General features: G+C 37.7%; 1 long non-coding RNA gene across 2 annotated transcripts in view; it reads left to right on the plus strand.

The window, feature by feature from the left end:
* The first annotated feature begins 1,567 nt into the window (after positions 1-1,567).
* LOC149265393 (uncharacterized) overlaps positions 1,568-18,230 on the plus strand; it is a 134,991-nt gene continuing 118,328 nt past the window's right edge. Inside the window, exons 1-4 of one of the 2 annotated variants that reach the window (XR_016251160.1) lie at positions 1,568-2,207; positions 2,337-2,408; positions 2,498-2,657; positions 5,919-5,981. This is a non-coding gene — a long non-coding RNA (uncharacterized LOC149265393). The remainder of the gene's footprint in view (positions 2,208-2,336; positions 2,409-2,497; positions 2,658-5,918; positions 5,982-18,230) is intronic. The other variant, XR_016251162.1, reaches the window with a different exon arrangement.

Raw genomic sequence — 18,230 nt, forward strand, 5'->3', positions numbered from 1 at the left:
TATTTTAATTTTAAATAACTATACTAATATATATTACGTTAATTAAAGTCAAACTAACAATAATCAGTCGCTGAAATTTTGATTTAAACTACTATATAGTATATTTAAAATGCCATATTAACAATTATATTTAACAATTACATTTAACATGTTAATGGATGTTATCCGGGGTGGTTGGGAGAGTTTAATAATAACCTCCCCACCTGGATTCGCGTACGTGACATGATACGTTGCGATGATATAACTATATGTAAACATGATGTAATGAAACATAAAATTTACTTTAGTTTTAAATAATATTAACTAAACACATCATTAAAATATATATAACATTTATTTGAAGAAATAAATTATAGATTATAATAATATATTGAAAATAAAATTTATTTATTAATTAAATTGTTATATATATAAAATCATTTTTTTTTTAAATAATATTGACTAAATAAACATATTTTTTAATTTTAAATAATATTAATTAAACAAACTCATTAAAATATTAATACCATTTACCATTTATTTGAAGAAATAAATTATAAATTATTATAATATATTGAAAATAAATTTTATTTATTAATTAAATTATTATATATAAAAAATAGATTTAGAGTATGGTCTAAAATTATTTTTATTTGGCTAAGAGTTTAATATGATGAACCATAAGATTTAGAGGCATTTCGTATGACAACCTATCAATTAGACAATCATAAGTGGCTAGATTTTCCTTAAATAATATTGATGAAGTCAATTTGCTTTTGTGGATAGCAACCAATTATAGTTGTACCCACTCTTGGTTTTACCACTAAGTTATGATAGGGTTTCATATATATATATATATATATATATATATAAGGGTTTTAAGAGTGTTTTTGCTTAGCTAAGAGCTAGTCTTTTTCTGACTTAAGGAAACATGTTAATGATAGAAGAGCCGCCAACGGCTAAAGGCATTTAGGAGTGAAAACTTGTTTGCTGGATAATTCCAAGTAAAGATTATCTTTTTTGAATACTGCATTTGTGAATAACACTTGGTGATCATTGTTCCCCAACTCATTTAACAATTAAATTATAATAATTTTTTCCATTATAATATATATTAAAAAAATTTATAAAATAATGAATTTTAATTTTTATAATTATTTAATGAATTTTTATAATTATTTAATTAAATAAGTAATTAAGCCATAAATCTTCCCCGACAAAAATGTTATAAATAAAAGAACGAAAATCCATCAAATACCAATAAACCAAAATTAAATTAAAATAAAATTGACATCAGCCAAATCCATAACCAAAATAACCAAAAATAACTTAAATTAAAATCGACATCTGCTAAATCCATCCAAAATCAAAATTAAATTAAATTAAAATAAATTAAAATTGACATCATCCAAGCACGGAGACTTCGCACGGGGGCTTGGAAACTGAAAAGGAATAAAATATATTTATCCTTTTATATGACACGTCATACGAGCACAAGTTCGAACATGATGCAGCGGGATTCGGGAATGACATAAACATGTTACATTTGTCTTTACATGTACGAACTGACAACGACGGAGTGCTTGTATCGATATGGACGGAAAAGCAAAGAAACAGAAAAGCACAGACATAACAGACTGAAAAGCTAACAACACAGAGCATATAACACCTCTCTGTATGTTCAGCCAGAGCCACGAAGGATAATCTTTTAACTGTGGCAGGCTTTTTGGCTTTTCGCATGTAGCCGTTGGATGAATTGTGTCTGTGCCGCCTCCTCTCCCTCATCTATTTAAACACTTCCATTCATGGCCTCCATACTTTCTCAATTTCGATATCGATAGAGGTGTGCCACAGGCATTTGAGTTCTTCCTTCTTTTGCCTTTGCATTTAAAATTTTCCATCCATTAAATTTTTCCTTCTGATTTCTAAATTCCCATGTCAAGTAGTTTGGCTTTGCCTCCTTTTTTTTGTGTTGTGGATGTCTCTTTTGTTTTTGCTTTGCAAGATTTCTATGGTTGATGATCCTGTTTATTTTCAGTTTCTGTTTATATTTCTTTCCATGGAATGGGGTTTCTAATTGCTGTCGCTCTTATTTTTTATTTATCGTTTTTGTTTCTCAATCTTTGAAAGTTCAGAGAGCTGTATCTACACCTGTAGTTATTTTATCTCATTGAAACTCCGAGAACAGAGCTAACAATTCCAGACGACAAGGCTTAGCAAGCCTTCAGGTAAACAAGTTTCATCTATTTTATTTTCATTTCATATTATGTTAAATGAAGAGATTGGAGAAGACTAGAGTTATAGGGTTATAAATCTTTGTTTTCTTACACTGCATTCCTCTTCCCAATGAATGACAGTGTGCAAAGAGTTTTTGGATTGTGCTGTGTTGGCATCTGAAAACAGAGGGAGGTCATGTTGTTCTAAATTTGGTAGATTCCCAATATTGGTTTCTCTGTGTGTGATTTCCTCTGCGTCCAAACGAAACGAGACCCTAACCATACGACTATGGGTGATGCAGAAGTACAGCTTCCCTACGAGTTGGGTATGGGGTCGTCTGGCTAAATAAACGACCAGGACAATTGATGAAATCGCCCCGTTAGCTGAGGCTGAAAACTGTACCGCCAACTTTTGCTGTCTCACAGCAGCTACCAGTCTTCCTGGACCGCAGCAGTGAAAAGGTTGGTAGTCTCTATTTTCTGCGTTGGGTTCTGATTATCCAGATGAAATAACTTGCATATAAGGTGCATTTAATCTGGGCCTTGGTCTATTTTTTAACACAGTGAAAAGTGGTTTTATGAAGCATATGTCACGTGCAAAAAATCCATCGATCACATTTAGGTTTAATATAGTAGTTTTCAAAGATCAACTAAACTTAGGTCTAATAGAGAAGTTTTCAAAATTTGTGTTCCAAAGGAGCTATAAATGTGTTCTTCTTCAATATTGAACATAGGATATGGGTGTATCAAAAAATGATACCATATTGTTTTCGATGCCATTTTGTGTTTCTTGTGGGATATAATAATAAATATGTTCTTTAACGGGATCGATGTAAGGAAAACACCATTTAGTTATTTGTTAACAAGTTTTATGCGATATTTCTTTGTTTTATGTATCTTGTTTGGTCAGTGTTCATACATATTTTAGTGACAATATTCATTTTTTTTTATCGTTGTATTTTTTATGCTGTTGTATTTTTATTGTTCATACATATTTTAGTGACAATATTCATTTGTTTTTATTGTTGTATTTTTTATGCTGTTGTATTTTTGGAGCAAACAAGGCAAACCGGATGACTTTTTTGGTTATTAAGACAATTCCAATTACAAATCTTAAGTCGACAAACGCAGCCTGCCATATTTATAGTTGTCTCATGTTTTTAAAAGGGAAAATGACTAATTGCATTGATTCAAAATATTTTTGCTAGCTTTTTATATATATATATATATATATATATATAAAAGCTAGAACTTGAATCTAATAATCAATAATCAAAATGCAAACATAATTGTCTAGAACAAAGGGTTTTAGAATGAGAGAAAATGCTCTGGTGGTCTTCTTTTATGCTCACAAAATAAACTTAAGCCTAAAACTGTCAATCAATTGCATTGCGAGTGGTACTGTTTATAATAGTTTTATAATTCTTTAGAAAACATGAAATAATTTATGCATTTATTATCGAGTAACTGGGAGGCCACTGTCACCTATTTTAGATGCAAATGTACCATTCATATTCTTTTCCAAATTTAGGTTTTTGTTTTGTCCAAACATTGATTGTTCTTTCTATTATTATTTGGGAAATACATAAATTTTTTAGTTAAAAGCATTTTTCATCATTCATATACATTAGGAAGCACTGAACTTTACCATATGATACATAGAAACTTTCCTTCCATTGAGAGTCTAAGAGAGACAAATACACAAGTGCACTTACTTATTCACTATTTTACTTGCATATTACCACAGGGATAGGATATTTCATCTTATTGCCATGGAAATATAAATGAGTTAATCACTACCCACTAAATTTTTTTCTTAAAATTATTTCACGAGTTAAATAGGAGGGGTTCCAGGTAAATGTGTGTATGAGAATGAGTCTGAGAAGAAGAAAAAATCTACTAAATTTTAGGCATGAAGAAATGTTGATGCCTTCCTTCTCTTTCAAAACTAGGTTAGGAGAAACATTTAGAGTCATTGAAACCATTGGAAAATATAGAGAAATGTGAAGGGGGTTAGGGCATGCTTAGATTTCTATTCTCTTCATTTGATGAGTTAGGGTTGTTTACAGTCTCTTTATATCACATGAGTAATGAGAAGATATCTCTAAAATCCTTTGGTATCGTGTTTCTCCAGAGTGTGTATTTTCCTTTCTATTGTTGTATAGTTGTAACGCTCTATAATAGTGTGCAAGGAAATAGGAGTAGAATAAGAAGTAACAACCTTTTCCCATTGTCTCTAGCATTTTCTTCTTCCCACAATGGCTTTGGAACTTTCCTTTATCCCCGATTTCACGTTTATGGAGTTACCACCATTTATTTTGTTGGTATATCTTTAGTTAAACTTAAGATGAGGAAGTGTTAATTGTTTTCACCTTTGTCTTTAGCTCAAGATATATATCCTTTATTTATTTCAAGAATATTTAGTAGATGGCTATGCCATCTTTTTATTGTTGTAGCTCACATATAGCTTCATTGTTACTGTTAGTCTCATTATTTTATGGAATCTGATCTTTGCTTGCCATTGCTTGGAATCTGATCATATCACATATTTGCTTGCCATCATTTCCATTTCCAAGGTTTAGCAATGATTTTAGTCCCTCTCCCTCTCCTAATTTCTCTTTTTATTTTCACCATTCGTTTTTGCTAGCTCTAAACAATCGACCTCTACTTCTTTGCAATTCCTCAAGATTAAACTCTATTTCCTACTTTCTTATTTAATAACTTTTAATTACCCATTTTTTCTACTTACCTTTTATAATTTTTTTTGTTCTTGCTATGACAGTAATTTACATAATCTTCAATATTGAATCATTTTTTCCCTTGTTCTACTGGGGTCAGGTTTTAAGCTCCCCTTCGTCAATTTCCCTACTACTTGACTATTGTGGTTTCCCTGGTCTTTACCCTTATTTAACCTCGAAGTTCATAACCCTCCAAAAACTAGTCACTTTATTATTTAAGCTGTTCTCAAGTGTAAGCCTAAACCATTATCAAGGAAATAGGGCTTTATAATCTCTTAGCTTTCTTGAGCCAAACTACATATATATTATATAGTGACCTCCCAAGGATTTTTTGACACTAGATTTGTACGGAAGATAACTTTGTAAATTTTTTCATAAGATTGGGCATTAATTGCACAATCACTAATAAGTATAGAAGTTGTAAATTTTTTGTTTAGTTGCAAAAAATTGTTTAGTTCGATGAATTTCTATTGTATCTGCTATTTGGCATTCTTGTGTTTGACTTATAATACTATCCAAAGATATCTTGTAAAAGTTTTTATAACATTGAGCATTCATTGTAAATTTACTTTTAAGTATAGAAGTTATATGATGTTATATGTATAGTAGCAAAAAATTGTTTAGTACAATGAATTTCTATCGTATCCGTATTTTGGCATTCTTGTCATTGAGTTATGATGCTATCTAAATAAACGTTGACTACATCATCTTTTTCCAAGAAAAAGCACATATTTGATAGTTCAAGCAGAAATCAGAATATGCATAGAGATTAGGTTTTCTAGCTCTTCCAGAGGACTAGTCACTTTGTTTCTTTTAGAAAAAATAAACCAAGAAAAGACACTGCCTTAAAATTCAGCTATTGTAGACATTCCAGAATCCATGACCAAAAGTGCCAGGTCTGTAAACAAAAGGAATTGTTCAGTCTAGTAATTAGCAATAGAATTCTTCACATATTTTCCCACTGAAGAAACATTGTTTCTGTTAGCCTTTATACAGGTTCAGAGCATTTTCTGGGACTACTCTTCCTTCCTCAGATTTGATCTTTCAGGTATTTAGCTGACCCTCCTGTAGCAGCAGTGCTTTCTTGGAGGAGTTTGTTTGCATCCTTGTTAAGTTCTCAGAATACTCGCTGGAAGGAACCATTTTAAACTTTATCTTTATCTCTTTTATTCTGTCCATGATAGGTTGAAGTAGTAGATATTCCATATTGTTTTTCTCTGTTGCCCAATCTATAATGAGCAGTGTTTCCCATTATGTTGATATACTCCTCTTTTTGATCCGATTTTTAGCAATAAAGATAATGCATATGGTTCATCCCTGTCGTTGTTCTTTAACCTATTGCTGATTTTAAATATTTACAATGGCTATCCTTCAGAATAAGATGCCTGTAGCTCATATTCTCTGGAACCCCTTGGCTTGCTCCATCAAAAAAATTCAATGCATTTGATTTATCAAGTTATGGAGCTATTTGAACCCCCTGGGTTTCTTAATTTGTTTTAGTTTCCAAATTGCTCCATAAGCAAATGCGATTTTATAATTAACCTGAATAAGGAGAATCTCCTTATCTTGAAATATAATATCATTTCTTACTTGCCATAATGCCCAGATAACAGTGGACTGCTTTGTCTTAATGCCTTCTCTCAAAACAAACCAGAAGATTCTCCCCTTCCTAAGTTCCTTTTGCATCTGTCAGTTTTAGAGGTTCACTCTGTATTTATTTTAAATAAGGACAAGGTAGAAATGAGGGATCAATAGATTCATCTGATAGAAAATGCACCTCTCTGGGCCCTGTCATGTTGTCTTTTCACAGTTGTCCCAGGTGAGGGCTTTATTGGATAGTGCCAGCTGTAAAAGTTATCTTGTTTTTATGGGACAATTCAACTTCTAAACATATTTCCACCACTACAGCTTTTATCTCCCTTCGTTCTCCTCCATTCTGACCTCGTCGTGCATTTTGTTGAATAATTTGTTGTGGCTTTGTATTTTGATGAGATAATTTCATCATCTTCTTCTTTGAGTCTTGTGGCACTATGACTAAGACTCGAAATAAACTACTGCCGTTTTTCTGCTTCCCCACTTTGAAGATCCAGCTGAAATGTGGATTTCCATCCTTGTTTCCATATAGCACCTGTACACCTCTCCATAGCATTTACTAAGCTGAAGATCCCATTGTAATAAAGAACATTATTTAAAGGATCACAAAGCCTATAACTTTTTGAGCAACAAATTTATGTATCTTTCTCTATTCTTACGTTATTCCTTCTTCTCTGCCTTCCAACCAACCATCAACCAACCATCTTCCTAGAAGAGGAAAGGCTTGCACCAAAGCCTTTGAGATGATTGAAGCCCCTCCAAATTCCTTCCATTCTCTCCTAATCCAAGTCTTTATTGACCTAGGTGCTATGTACTTCTCAGATATCACATTTTCCCATAGTCCATTCTGCATCATTTGCTAAAGGCACTTGGTAGCTAGTACCTAACCAAATCAATCTTCAAGCCCCACCCTCCTACTGCTTTAGGCTTTGCAAGTTTTTTCCACTTAACCAAAGAAATGGCTTCCCTATCTCTTTTCGTAGTCCATAAGAAAATTAATAACCTTTTTCTTGTTTTCTCAAAATTTCTGTTTGGAATATGGTCCAAGGAAAACTAATAAATAGGGCATTCTTCCAACATCAATTTTCCTAGGGTAATCCTACCTTGTCTAACCACCTGTGGCACTAGTTAATCACCCTTCTATTTTTTCATAGAGTTAGTATTGGTCTTTAAATCTATAGTCTTTTCGTCTAATGTGAAATGATAAATCTATTGTATCTAAACCCATTATCCAATGATGGAGGAATAAAAGGCAATATATGGGTAAATTAAATCTTTAATTCTTCCTCTACCCCATTAAAAAGAATCAAGGACTTGTGTGCATTTATCTTTGTTACCTCCCAACTTCTCACTTAAGCTGTAAAAGTCCCAACCATAAATGTGAGACCCCAAGGGGAACTTGGAAAAACTACCCACTATCACGTTGGTAATGTTGCCTTCCCAACTTGCACTTAATGATAAATGCCTTGATCAACAATGTGCAACTCGAGAGAGAACTAATAGGATAGTCACCGACTCACCATTGTCACGTAAGCAACCTACCTTTAACTTTTGGTTGGCTCTTCTCTAATTCAAGGGTGGCATCCCTAGGTGGTAGGATCACTAAAGCCATAGTCAATGTGTTAATTTTAGGTATGTTCTATGCTAGAGCAATTTATTTTTAATTTTCCAATATCTTTTCCAGATTAGCAATCACATCAGCATTAAAGTAAACTGCAGATAGAACAGAAATATAAAACGCAAAAGACAAGCCAAGACAAGAGGACACAAGATGTGGTGCCAGCCAGGGACCAAATCCCAATGTGGGGAAACCCTTGATCAATTCTTCTTTTATGTTCTTCAAAGTTTAGCAGAGAAAGAGAGAGAGAGATAGTACATTTACAATAGAAGTCAACATTTTGACTTTTGATATCTGCATGAGATCAGTTGAAGACATATTGCTTCAACTGATTCTCCAAGGTGACTGCTTCACCTATCATAGTATGTTGCATTCATCATACCATTCATCATCACTGTGCTGTACTTCGCTACACTCATCATCACTAAGTTGTTCTCATCACTGTGCTGCTCCCAAGCTATTAGGTAACTGAGTCCTTCAAGGGCTGCAGACCATCTAGGAGAGCCCCTCCTAATCCATACTGCCACCTGCATGCTACACTATTCCCATGGAACAGCCTTAGCTGCTTGCTATGGCTTGCAGCCTAGCAAAGCAGCTGGCTGTAGCAATCTATTCTTCCAACAGGTCTCATTCAACCTTCAAACAACAACCCCATAGCTTCTCTTCATTGGATACTTATGCCTAGCATATTATACCAAAACATGACCATGTTGTTACTTACAACAAGTGGCTAGATGACTGTGCAAGGCTTCTTTCAGGACAACAACCAACTGCTTTTCTCCTGAAAATGGCCTGCCTCGAACAGTCCTCCTCAATTGTGGATTGAGGCCTTTAATGATTGCGTCCTAGTGCATATTTAAATGCTGTTGTTTGGAGCCACCTTGAGCTGTCTATGGCACCCTCCTAAATTGCGGCTTGGATCCCTCCATGGACTGTGTATACATCTCTTCCTTGACTGCGTCTAGGGCACCAGCGTGTCCCTCATGGATTGCAGCCTTAACCTGAAGTGTCACAGCTAGGAGACTGCGTTTAGACATCAGCGAGATCTCTGTGTTTACTTCCTTACTGCGGCTAGGGTAGGATAGATCCTCCTTGACAGCGTTAGGATCTCTTCATGACAACAATAGGATCTATCCTTTATGACTGCGTTTCAATTAGAACAGTAGTTAGGGCATTCCTTATTTAGGACAACGTTTGGGCCTCCATCTTTGATTTCTTAAGGCAACGTATTAGGGCTCCTCCTTGACTTGTGTAAGGGCCTCTTGTACAGCGGATAAGGGACTCCATAATAGTGGATAGATTAGGTCTGTTTAGTTCTCCTTTGTGCAACGTATAGAAGCCTTCTTTGTCTGCGGATATAGGGCTGTAAATAGGACCTGTGGTAAGGCTCCTTCTATGCATATTTTGTGATTGCAGCTAGGGCTTATTCATAAGCCTGCAGCTTACTGCGGCTAGGGCATCACCTTTAGGCCAATGTATCTTCATTGTGTCTCTTCTTCACCAAAACCCAAAGACGTGGAGAGGAGACCACACATGCAGAGTATGTGTGTTTTCAAATGACTTCAACTCCTTTATATTTATACTAAAACGTAGATGATGAATAGACATGTTTATTGGGCTTCTGAGCCTTGTCAAGTCGCTGGCCGACTTGACAATTTGTCTTATAACATAAATAAATTCATAACTCCATGAATGCTTATCGGAATCGGATGATCTTTAGATCAATCCTACACCTCTTGATGAGAGGGATCCAATAAAAATATCAGCTGCCATAAATAAGATGACCCACATGGAGCTTGGCCCTAGTTGCCAATTTTAGCACTCCCTCTCAAGTTTCAACTAGGGAGAACTCCATCTGTTGATCCATATGTCCGACTGTACTATCTCTGCCATCAGTGCCTTGCACTGCTCTGCTCAGCTCAGCTCTACTCTGCTGAACCATGAAGAAGAAGGATTGATCGAGAATGTGTCATACCATTCTCCACTGACCTGAAGTCAGTCTCAGAGTGTGTACGACTGGTCCCAGACTAGTGCTCAACCGACCCGATGTCAGTGTCATAATAGGTACAACTCCTACCACTGGTCCCAGACCAATACTCTACTGACTCAAAGTCAATCTTAGAGTATGTACCACTGGTCCCAGACCAGTACTCTACTGACTCGAAGTCAATCTTAGAGTATGTACCACTGGTCCCAGACCAGTCCTCTACTGACCCGAAGTCAGTGTCATAGTGGGTACAACTCTTACCACTGGTCCCAGACCAGTATCATTGGTCCCAGATCAATGAAAGTCATCCTAGCATAGGGAGTACGGTAGATACAACGACGCGTCCATCAGTATTACTATGGTCCCTATCCTCATTTGCCTGCTCATCGATCAGATGAGAGGTACTTCCCATGAGTCCCGGACTGCGTGGGTAGGATGCCTCGACAAGAGAACTAATCATCCTGTCCACAGGAGAGCGAATCATCCTGTCGCACAAGAGAGCGAATCATCTTGTCCCACAAAAGAGCGAATCATCTTGTCCCACAAGAGAGCGAATCATCTTGTCCACAGGAGAGCGAATCATCCTGTCCCACAAGAGAGCGAATCATCTTGCCCACAGGAGAGCGAATCATCCTGTCCCACAAGACAACGAATCATCTTGTCCACAAGAGAGAGAATCATCCTATCCACAGGAGAGCGAATCATCCTGTCCCACAAGAGAGCGAATCATCTTGTCCCAGTGCGCACCACTAGGGGAGGGTGAGTCACCTTGTGGTCGTATGTTGCTCCAGTAAGAACCACAAGCCCCCAGAGCTCCCAAAGCTCAATGTATGCAACATGTAGGACCCTTTTACAAGGGTCTCTTGACGACTCCAAGTCGTTCAGGAAAATCACAAATTTGTTCTTTCCCCGAGGCTTTGACAGAGTGTAGCGACTTGTACATCATCTCAATGCGATGGAGCCTCCTTGCCCATCGACTTACCATATCCCAGATAAGGTAGTACCTGATGTTTATCTGCTGGAGCAATCATCGAATACGGGATTCATCAATAGTCGAATGCCACCTCTAGCTGTCACAGAGAATCACAGTGGTATTCATCATGTGTACAAACAACTCACTTAAGAGCTTTTGCAACCATGCAGCGTCACACAAGATCATACTCGTAGCTATGTATTTGGTCCCAGCGGTGCTTATAGCAACCGACTTCTGCTTCCTGCTCATTCATGATATTGAAGTAGAATCCAAAGAGAACTAGCACTGAGAAGTGCTCTAGTGATCCTCCACACTGCCTGCTTAGTCAACATTCGAATAATCATGCAGTTTCATATTTTCAGCAGTGTATCTCAATCCATGAGAGATTGTGCCCCAAATATATCTCAGAAGATTCTAGGCACCAATCCAGTGAGGCTCAACCAAATATGAGCTCACCATGCTAATTGCAAAACATATGTCCGGACGGAAGTTCATCAAGAACATCAACGCGAATGAGTTTATGAAACTCAGAGGCATTTCCCAAATCTGGTCCGACATCACTACCATATAACTTTTGGAAGTTAAGATCCTCGAGGTAGTCACAAGCTTGCAATTTATCATTTTACATCCGGAATCCAACTCCCTCTTACTTCTGCAAATGAGAGGGTCTGCACCTTGTCAGAAATAGGTCGTCCGCATAAGGTGCTGGTATGAGAGGTCTATCATCCACAACCTTCGGGTAATGGTTTGGATCGGTTTCACTCCTAGTGAATCTCAGCTTCATCAAACAATGATCAATCCTCTCATTTTACAGTCGGGGTGTTTTACTTCAAGCCATAGAGGGCTTTCTTCCACCTGTATACATGAGATTCCCGTTCATGAATCTCGAACTCCTCGGGTTGTTCCAAACTTGTGGACCTGCTACATGAGGGGAATGGTGCCCTTGTAAGATTTTCTTTTGGTACATCTCAGACATGTACTTTCATGCTCTTTTTGAATTCAGGCTTCCTTGTCATCATCTGACTCACAGACCTCTGGTGCTATGTGTCAATGGACATCGTCCCCAATGGTCTTCTCGTAACTTGATACAACCTTGAACTTCAAAAACATCTTGAAAATTATATTTTCAAACACGTACCTTTCCATCGACGAGTGCCACCTTGAAACCTTCGACTTCCATTGCTGAAATGGACACTAGGTTCTTCTTGCGATCAGGTACATAAAAGAGATTCTGTAAATGAATAGAGTTACCCTCATTCAATTTAGAGGTAACATTCCCTACACCCTTTATCGGGATAGGTGGCATCAGCTCCAAGTATAATCCCACGATTGTTTTTGTCTCTACCAAATTAGAGAGTGCACCCATCTATCCGATGAAGTGCCTTGAAGCACTACAATCAATAAGCCAGATTCTCAAAGAATCTGAAGGAGAGGGCCAATACAAGATAATGCTTCGACATTTGATTCTTCATACCTGGGGTTCCTTTTTTTTATGAAGAGTTGGTCATGTCCTTGATGACCTGCATTACGTGTCATTCCTTTGATCATTGAAGATGTCCCTATTGTTATCATCATCAAGTGATGTGTCCCTTCCATTTGGACACTCCTTCGCATAATGGCCGAACTAGTTATCTGCCTTTCCTTCCACCCTGAGATTCAGTCTTCCAATGAAGTGATCTTTAGGTAGGCCATATTCCGCTGCGTCATTCTAATGATATTCTCTGCTTCGACTTCACCCTTAGTGAATGAGAAGAGGGATGATGATCCCATTAATCCTTTTGTCCTGTCCCAACTGTCTTTGGTGATTGCTCTTTCACTCTTGCTTGGGCATTGTCTTCACCTCAGCTCTGATCCCATGTTAATTTTAGGTATGTTTTATGCTAGAGCAATTTATTTTTAATTTTCCAATATCTTTTCCAGATTAGCAATCACATCAGCATTAAAGTAAACTACAGATAGAACATAAATATAAAACGCAAAAGACAAGCCAAGATAAGAGGACACAAGATGTGGCGCCAGCCAGGGACAAACCCCAATGTGAGGAAACCCTTGATCAATTCTTCTTTTATGTTCTTCAAAGTTTAGCAGAGAAAGAGAGAGAGATAGTACATTTACAATAGAAGTCAACATTTTGACTTTTGATATCTGCATGAGATCAGTTAAAGACATATTGCTTCCACTGATTCTCCAAGGTGACTGCTTCACCTATCATAGTATGTTGCATTCATCATACCATTCATCATCACTGTGTTGTACTTTGCTGCACTCATCATCACTGAGTTGTTCTCATCACTGTGCTGCTCCCAAGCTATTAGGTAACTGAGTCCTTCAAGGGCTGCAGACCATCTAGGAGAGCCCCTCCTAAACCATACTGTCACCTGCATGCTGCACTATTCCCATGGAACAGCCTTAGCTGCTTGCTATGGCTTGCAGCCTAGCAAAGCAGTTGGCTGTAGCAATCTATTCTTCCAACAGGTCTCATTCAACCTTCAAACAACAACCCCATAGCTTCTCTTCATTGGATACTTATGCCTAGCATATTATACCAAAACATGACCATGCTGTTACTTACAACAAGTGGCTAGATGACTGTGCAAGGCTTCTTTCAGGACAACAACCAACTGCTTTTCTCCTGAAAACAGCCTACCTCGAACAGTCCTCCTCAACTGTGGATTGAGGCCTTTAATGACTGCGTCCTAGTGCATATTTAAATGCTGCTGTTTGGAGCCACCTTGAGCTGCCTATAGCACCCTCCTTAACTGCGGCTTAGATCCCTCCATGGACTGTGTATACATCTCTTCCTTGACTGCGTCTAGGGCACCAGCGTGTCCCTTCTTGCTGCGTATATGCCCTCATGGATTGCGGCCTTAACCTTAAGTGTCACAGCTAGGAGACTGCGTTTAGACATCAGCCAGATCTCTGTGTTTACTTCCTTACTGCGGCTAGGGTAGGATAGATCCTCCTTGACAGCGTTAGGATCTCTTCATGACAGCAATAGGATCTATCCTTTATGACTGCGTTTCAATTAGAACAATAGTTAGGGCATTCCTTATTTAGGACAGTGTTTGGGCCTCCATCTTTGATTTCTTAAGGCAACGTATTAGGGCTCCTCCTTGACTGCGTGTAAGGGCCTCTTGTACAGCGGATAAGGGACTCAATAATGGATAGATTAGGTCTGTTTAGTTCTCCTTTGTGCAGCATATAGAAGCCTTCTTTGTCTGCGGATATAGGGCTGTAAATAGGACCTGCGGTAAGGCTCCTTCTATGCCTCTTTTGTGACTGCAGCTAGGGCTTATTCATAAGCCTGTGGCTTACTGCGGCTAGGGCATCACCTTTAGGCCAGCGTATCTTCATTGTGTCTCTCCTTCACCAAAACCCAAAGACGTGGAGAGGAGGAGACCACACATGAAGAGTATGTGTGTTTTCAAATGACTTCAAGTCCTCTATATTTATACTAAAACGTAGATGATGAATAGACATGTCTATTGGGCTTCTGAGCCTACTCAAGTTGTTGGCCGACTTGACAATTTGTTTTATAACATAAGGAAATTCATAACTCCATATCGGAATCGGATGATCTTTAGATAAATCTTACACCTCTTGATGAGAGGGATCCAATAAAAATATCAGCTGCCATAAATAAGATGACCCACATGGAGTTTGGCCCTAGTTGCCAATTTTAACACAATGTCGCTCAAAGGTGATGTGAAGAGATAGTTCTAGTAAAACAATGTTTTTGTAGTTTTCTAAGAAGTAAAATAGTGATGGAGGGATCAAGAGATTAGTGCCAACCAAGACTAGACTACAAGGACTATAATATGCATGTCACAATAAGAACTAAAGTAAAGAAATACTAGAAGGGCCTTGAAAATTATGGATAAAAACTATGCCCTTAGGGTATGCCCTACACATTGGAATATTGTTCTAGCACCTGTTACAATAAATCCTACCACATTTGTATAATGTAAAGTATCACCTCATTAGCCCTTTGTCCCTTATCACCTTATTAGCTCAATGGGTCCTTCCCTAAAAGATAGGATTGCAAAGGCTACTGAGTGGAAGCTCTAGGTCATGCGTGAAGAGTAAGCCTTAACAAAACAAATGGTTGTAGTGAAAGTGGAATAAAGGAGTGGCATGGGAAAGTATATGAAGGTATAAAGTTTAAACCAATGTGGAAAAAGTCGAAGTCGGGATTAAATCGGCAAGGGTCCAAAAGTTGAAAAAGTCGTTAAAGTCGGGAGTTTTTCGAAAAAGTCGGCAAAAAGTCGGCAAAATTAAAAAAAATACAAAAATATTCATTTTTTAAAAAATCCGGACTTTTTCAATAAAATCCCGATTTTTTCAATAAAATCCCGATTTTTTCAAACAAAAAAAAATCATTAAAAAAATACCACGATTTTTTGGAAAAAGTCCCGATTTAATCCCGACTTTTTCGATTTAATCCCGATTTTTTCAACTGGGAAAAAATCGGCAAAAAATCGGCCGATTTAATCGGCCAGCCAAAAAAATCGAAAAATCGGGATTTAATCCCGATTTTTTCCCGACTTTTTCCACACTGGTTTAAACCCCTTGACCAGGTGAAATCCACATATGGGCTAAATGGAATCAAAGCGGTATGAATCCAAGAGGGCAAGCACATGGACGTGTAAGGAAAATAAAGGCTGCTATGCATGGCACAAATCAATCTTAGCTCGCTGAAAATTATCCTTGGAGAGCTACTCTAAAACAAAGCCATGAGGTGATGTTGTATCAATCCAAGCAACAACTACTTGATTTGTTAAATGCAGGTTAATATAACATCATTGAATATAAGAGGATTGAAATACTCACATTGCATTATCCTAATGGTAGAGGCACCATTATAGTCCCTTCATGACTAGCTACAAAAGTTTCCAACAAAATAAACATGTGAAATAATTGCATAAATAAAGCCTCACATAAGATAGATGTAATACCTCCAACCTTCCATTATAACGAACTCCATGGATGAACCTACAAAATGCTAAGTGGATGGAGCGCACCACAAAAAATGATGTTGTCGAAACCCTAAAATAGCAAGTGGACCATCTCCACAAAGAAAATACAAGGAGATAACCGTGAATCAGGGTTTTTACCTGTTACCATAATATCTAGCAGGCCCTAAGGAGGAAAATCCTATGGGACAAGGAGCTAGACTAAGCAGCAACAATAGGACAATGGCCTGCTGTCACTACAACCAAGGTCCCCTACTCTTTACGGACTTTCACCAATGGGAGGAGTCCCGGTAGGAAGGAGATCACTCAGAATAGATATGTCAGGTATAGTGCATGAAGTGATCAAGCTAGAGCTTATTTGAAAGAGAGGCTTACTAAAGGTACAACTTACAAGGCTTCAAAGAAGCAACTTGCTCTCTAAGAAAAGCCCTAGAAAAGAAGGCACAAGACCTAGGGTTTTGATTTTTTCGATGGTAATAGGTATTCATGAGGTCAAGGCCTGGGAGAAAAGTCTTCTTATGATTTACTTCAACAAGTACCAAGCTCATACAACCTTCAATTAAGTCCACAAGTTGAGGGAGAAGAGCCTAGGGTTTCACTCTTGGAGCAACACCTAGGGCAAGATATTTTATGAATGAAACTTGAGCGAATTCCCACCAAACTTGGAGCATAGGTAGCCTAGACCCTAAGCTTGATGTATAGGCTCTCGAATTTCAAAAACATCTCCTCCTTAAAATTTCGCTGCAAGCCCTAGATTTTCACCCTAGCCCTAAAGGATCGAATTTTAAGAGGAAAAATTATGGAGTAAGAAATTTGACCACCGAGGACATGGATTAGTGCCTTGTCCTTTGGGCATATGGAGCCTTGGGATGTTTACAATAAGATAAAATGTCCCTAAGGAGGTTCAAAATTGATGCCCTAGGTACCAATTTCAAACATTTACCTACTTCAAGAGATAATGGAGTTTCATGGAGAATTCAAAGATATTCATCCACTAGGAACATTCATTACATGCCATACATTGGATAACATATGCAATACTCTACTAGAAAGCTTTTCAAATTTAATTTTCAACAATTAGGGCACAATTTTAGCATATTCTAGAGAAACAATTCCATACATTAAACAAATTCAAGAGAAAAATTCCATCAATATGGCACTTACAAAATGACATGCAATATATCCATCCAAAAATCCAAGAAATAGCTCCAAAGAAGAAGTGCAAATCATCTCCATACATCGAAATGCATCCAAAGAGTCTCCAATAGCCAAAGAAACAAGTGCAAGTTCTTTTCAAGAGAAAGAATCCAAGTGTGATGATGATCCAATACAAATGAAGTTGAGTTCTATTTATATGAGACCTAGTAAGTCGAATTATTAGCTAAGAGTTCCTTAACATTATAAAAATGGGCAAGATACATCCCTTGGTCACAAGCTGAGCAAGTAACTTTTATAAATTATGAATTAACCATCCAAATGCTTTTCGAATTGATGATGTCATGCTGATGTAGGGCCGTTGGAGGGTTCCTTAAATCATGAACTAGGGGTGGCCCCTAACTCTCCAAGAAAGTAATTATGTGGGTCCCCAAAGTGAGTTTGGGGCACAAAAACTAGTCTCATGGGTCTCCTGATAAATAATAACTTGTAATGCTCCAATACTAAGGACTCTGACAATGGTGCTTGCCCTCCCATGTCTCAAAGGGTGAGACAAACCTCCTCTGGGCCTCGGATCAATTGCCAAACCATGTGATCACTACTAAGCCAGCTGGGGCACATTGGTCCAAGTGCATTATCTTGTGAATAAAGTGGGGCAATGAGTAGATTAATGAGGGTGCTGAAGGTGCTCATGTCATGAAATGACACTCTGCACATGATGGGAGTCCCATGGCTCTCAACACTTCCCCTGGGGTTGTCAATATGATCCTCTGGTGGACATGGACCCCAATTAAGTTGCCTAGCCCATGATGAAACCACCTACCAATTAAATATAATGTCTAGTGTTGCATTCTCACCATCAGGTACAATAGTTCATTAGTGCATCTAAGTGAATCAAGCTTGTTTATCAAGGTCACATTAAGACTTCATATTGGGCTTCCCTTCCAAATTTGGGGCTTTAAACTCGTAATAGTATTTCGTTCCTAGGTAGGAGTGGT

The sequence above is a fragment of the Pinus tabuliformis genome, chromosome 6 (assembly GCF_031772625.1).
Source record: "Pinus tabuliformis cultivar Carrire ecotype Pingquan chromosome 6, CPIR1, whole genome shotgun sequence".
NCBI classification, from domain to species: Eukaryota; Viridiplantae; Streptophyta; class Pinopsida; order Pinales; family Pinaceae; genus Pinus; species Pinus tabuliformis.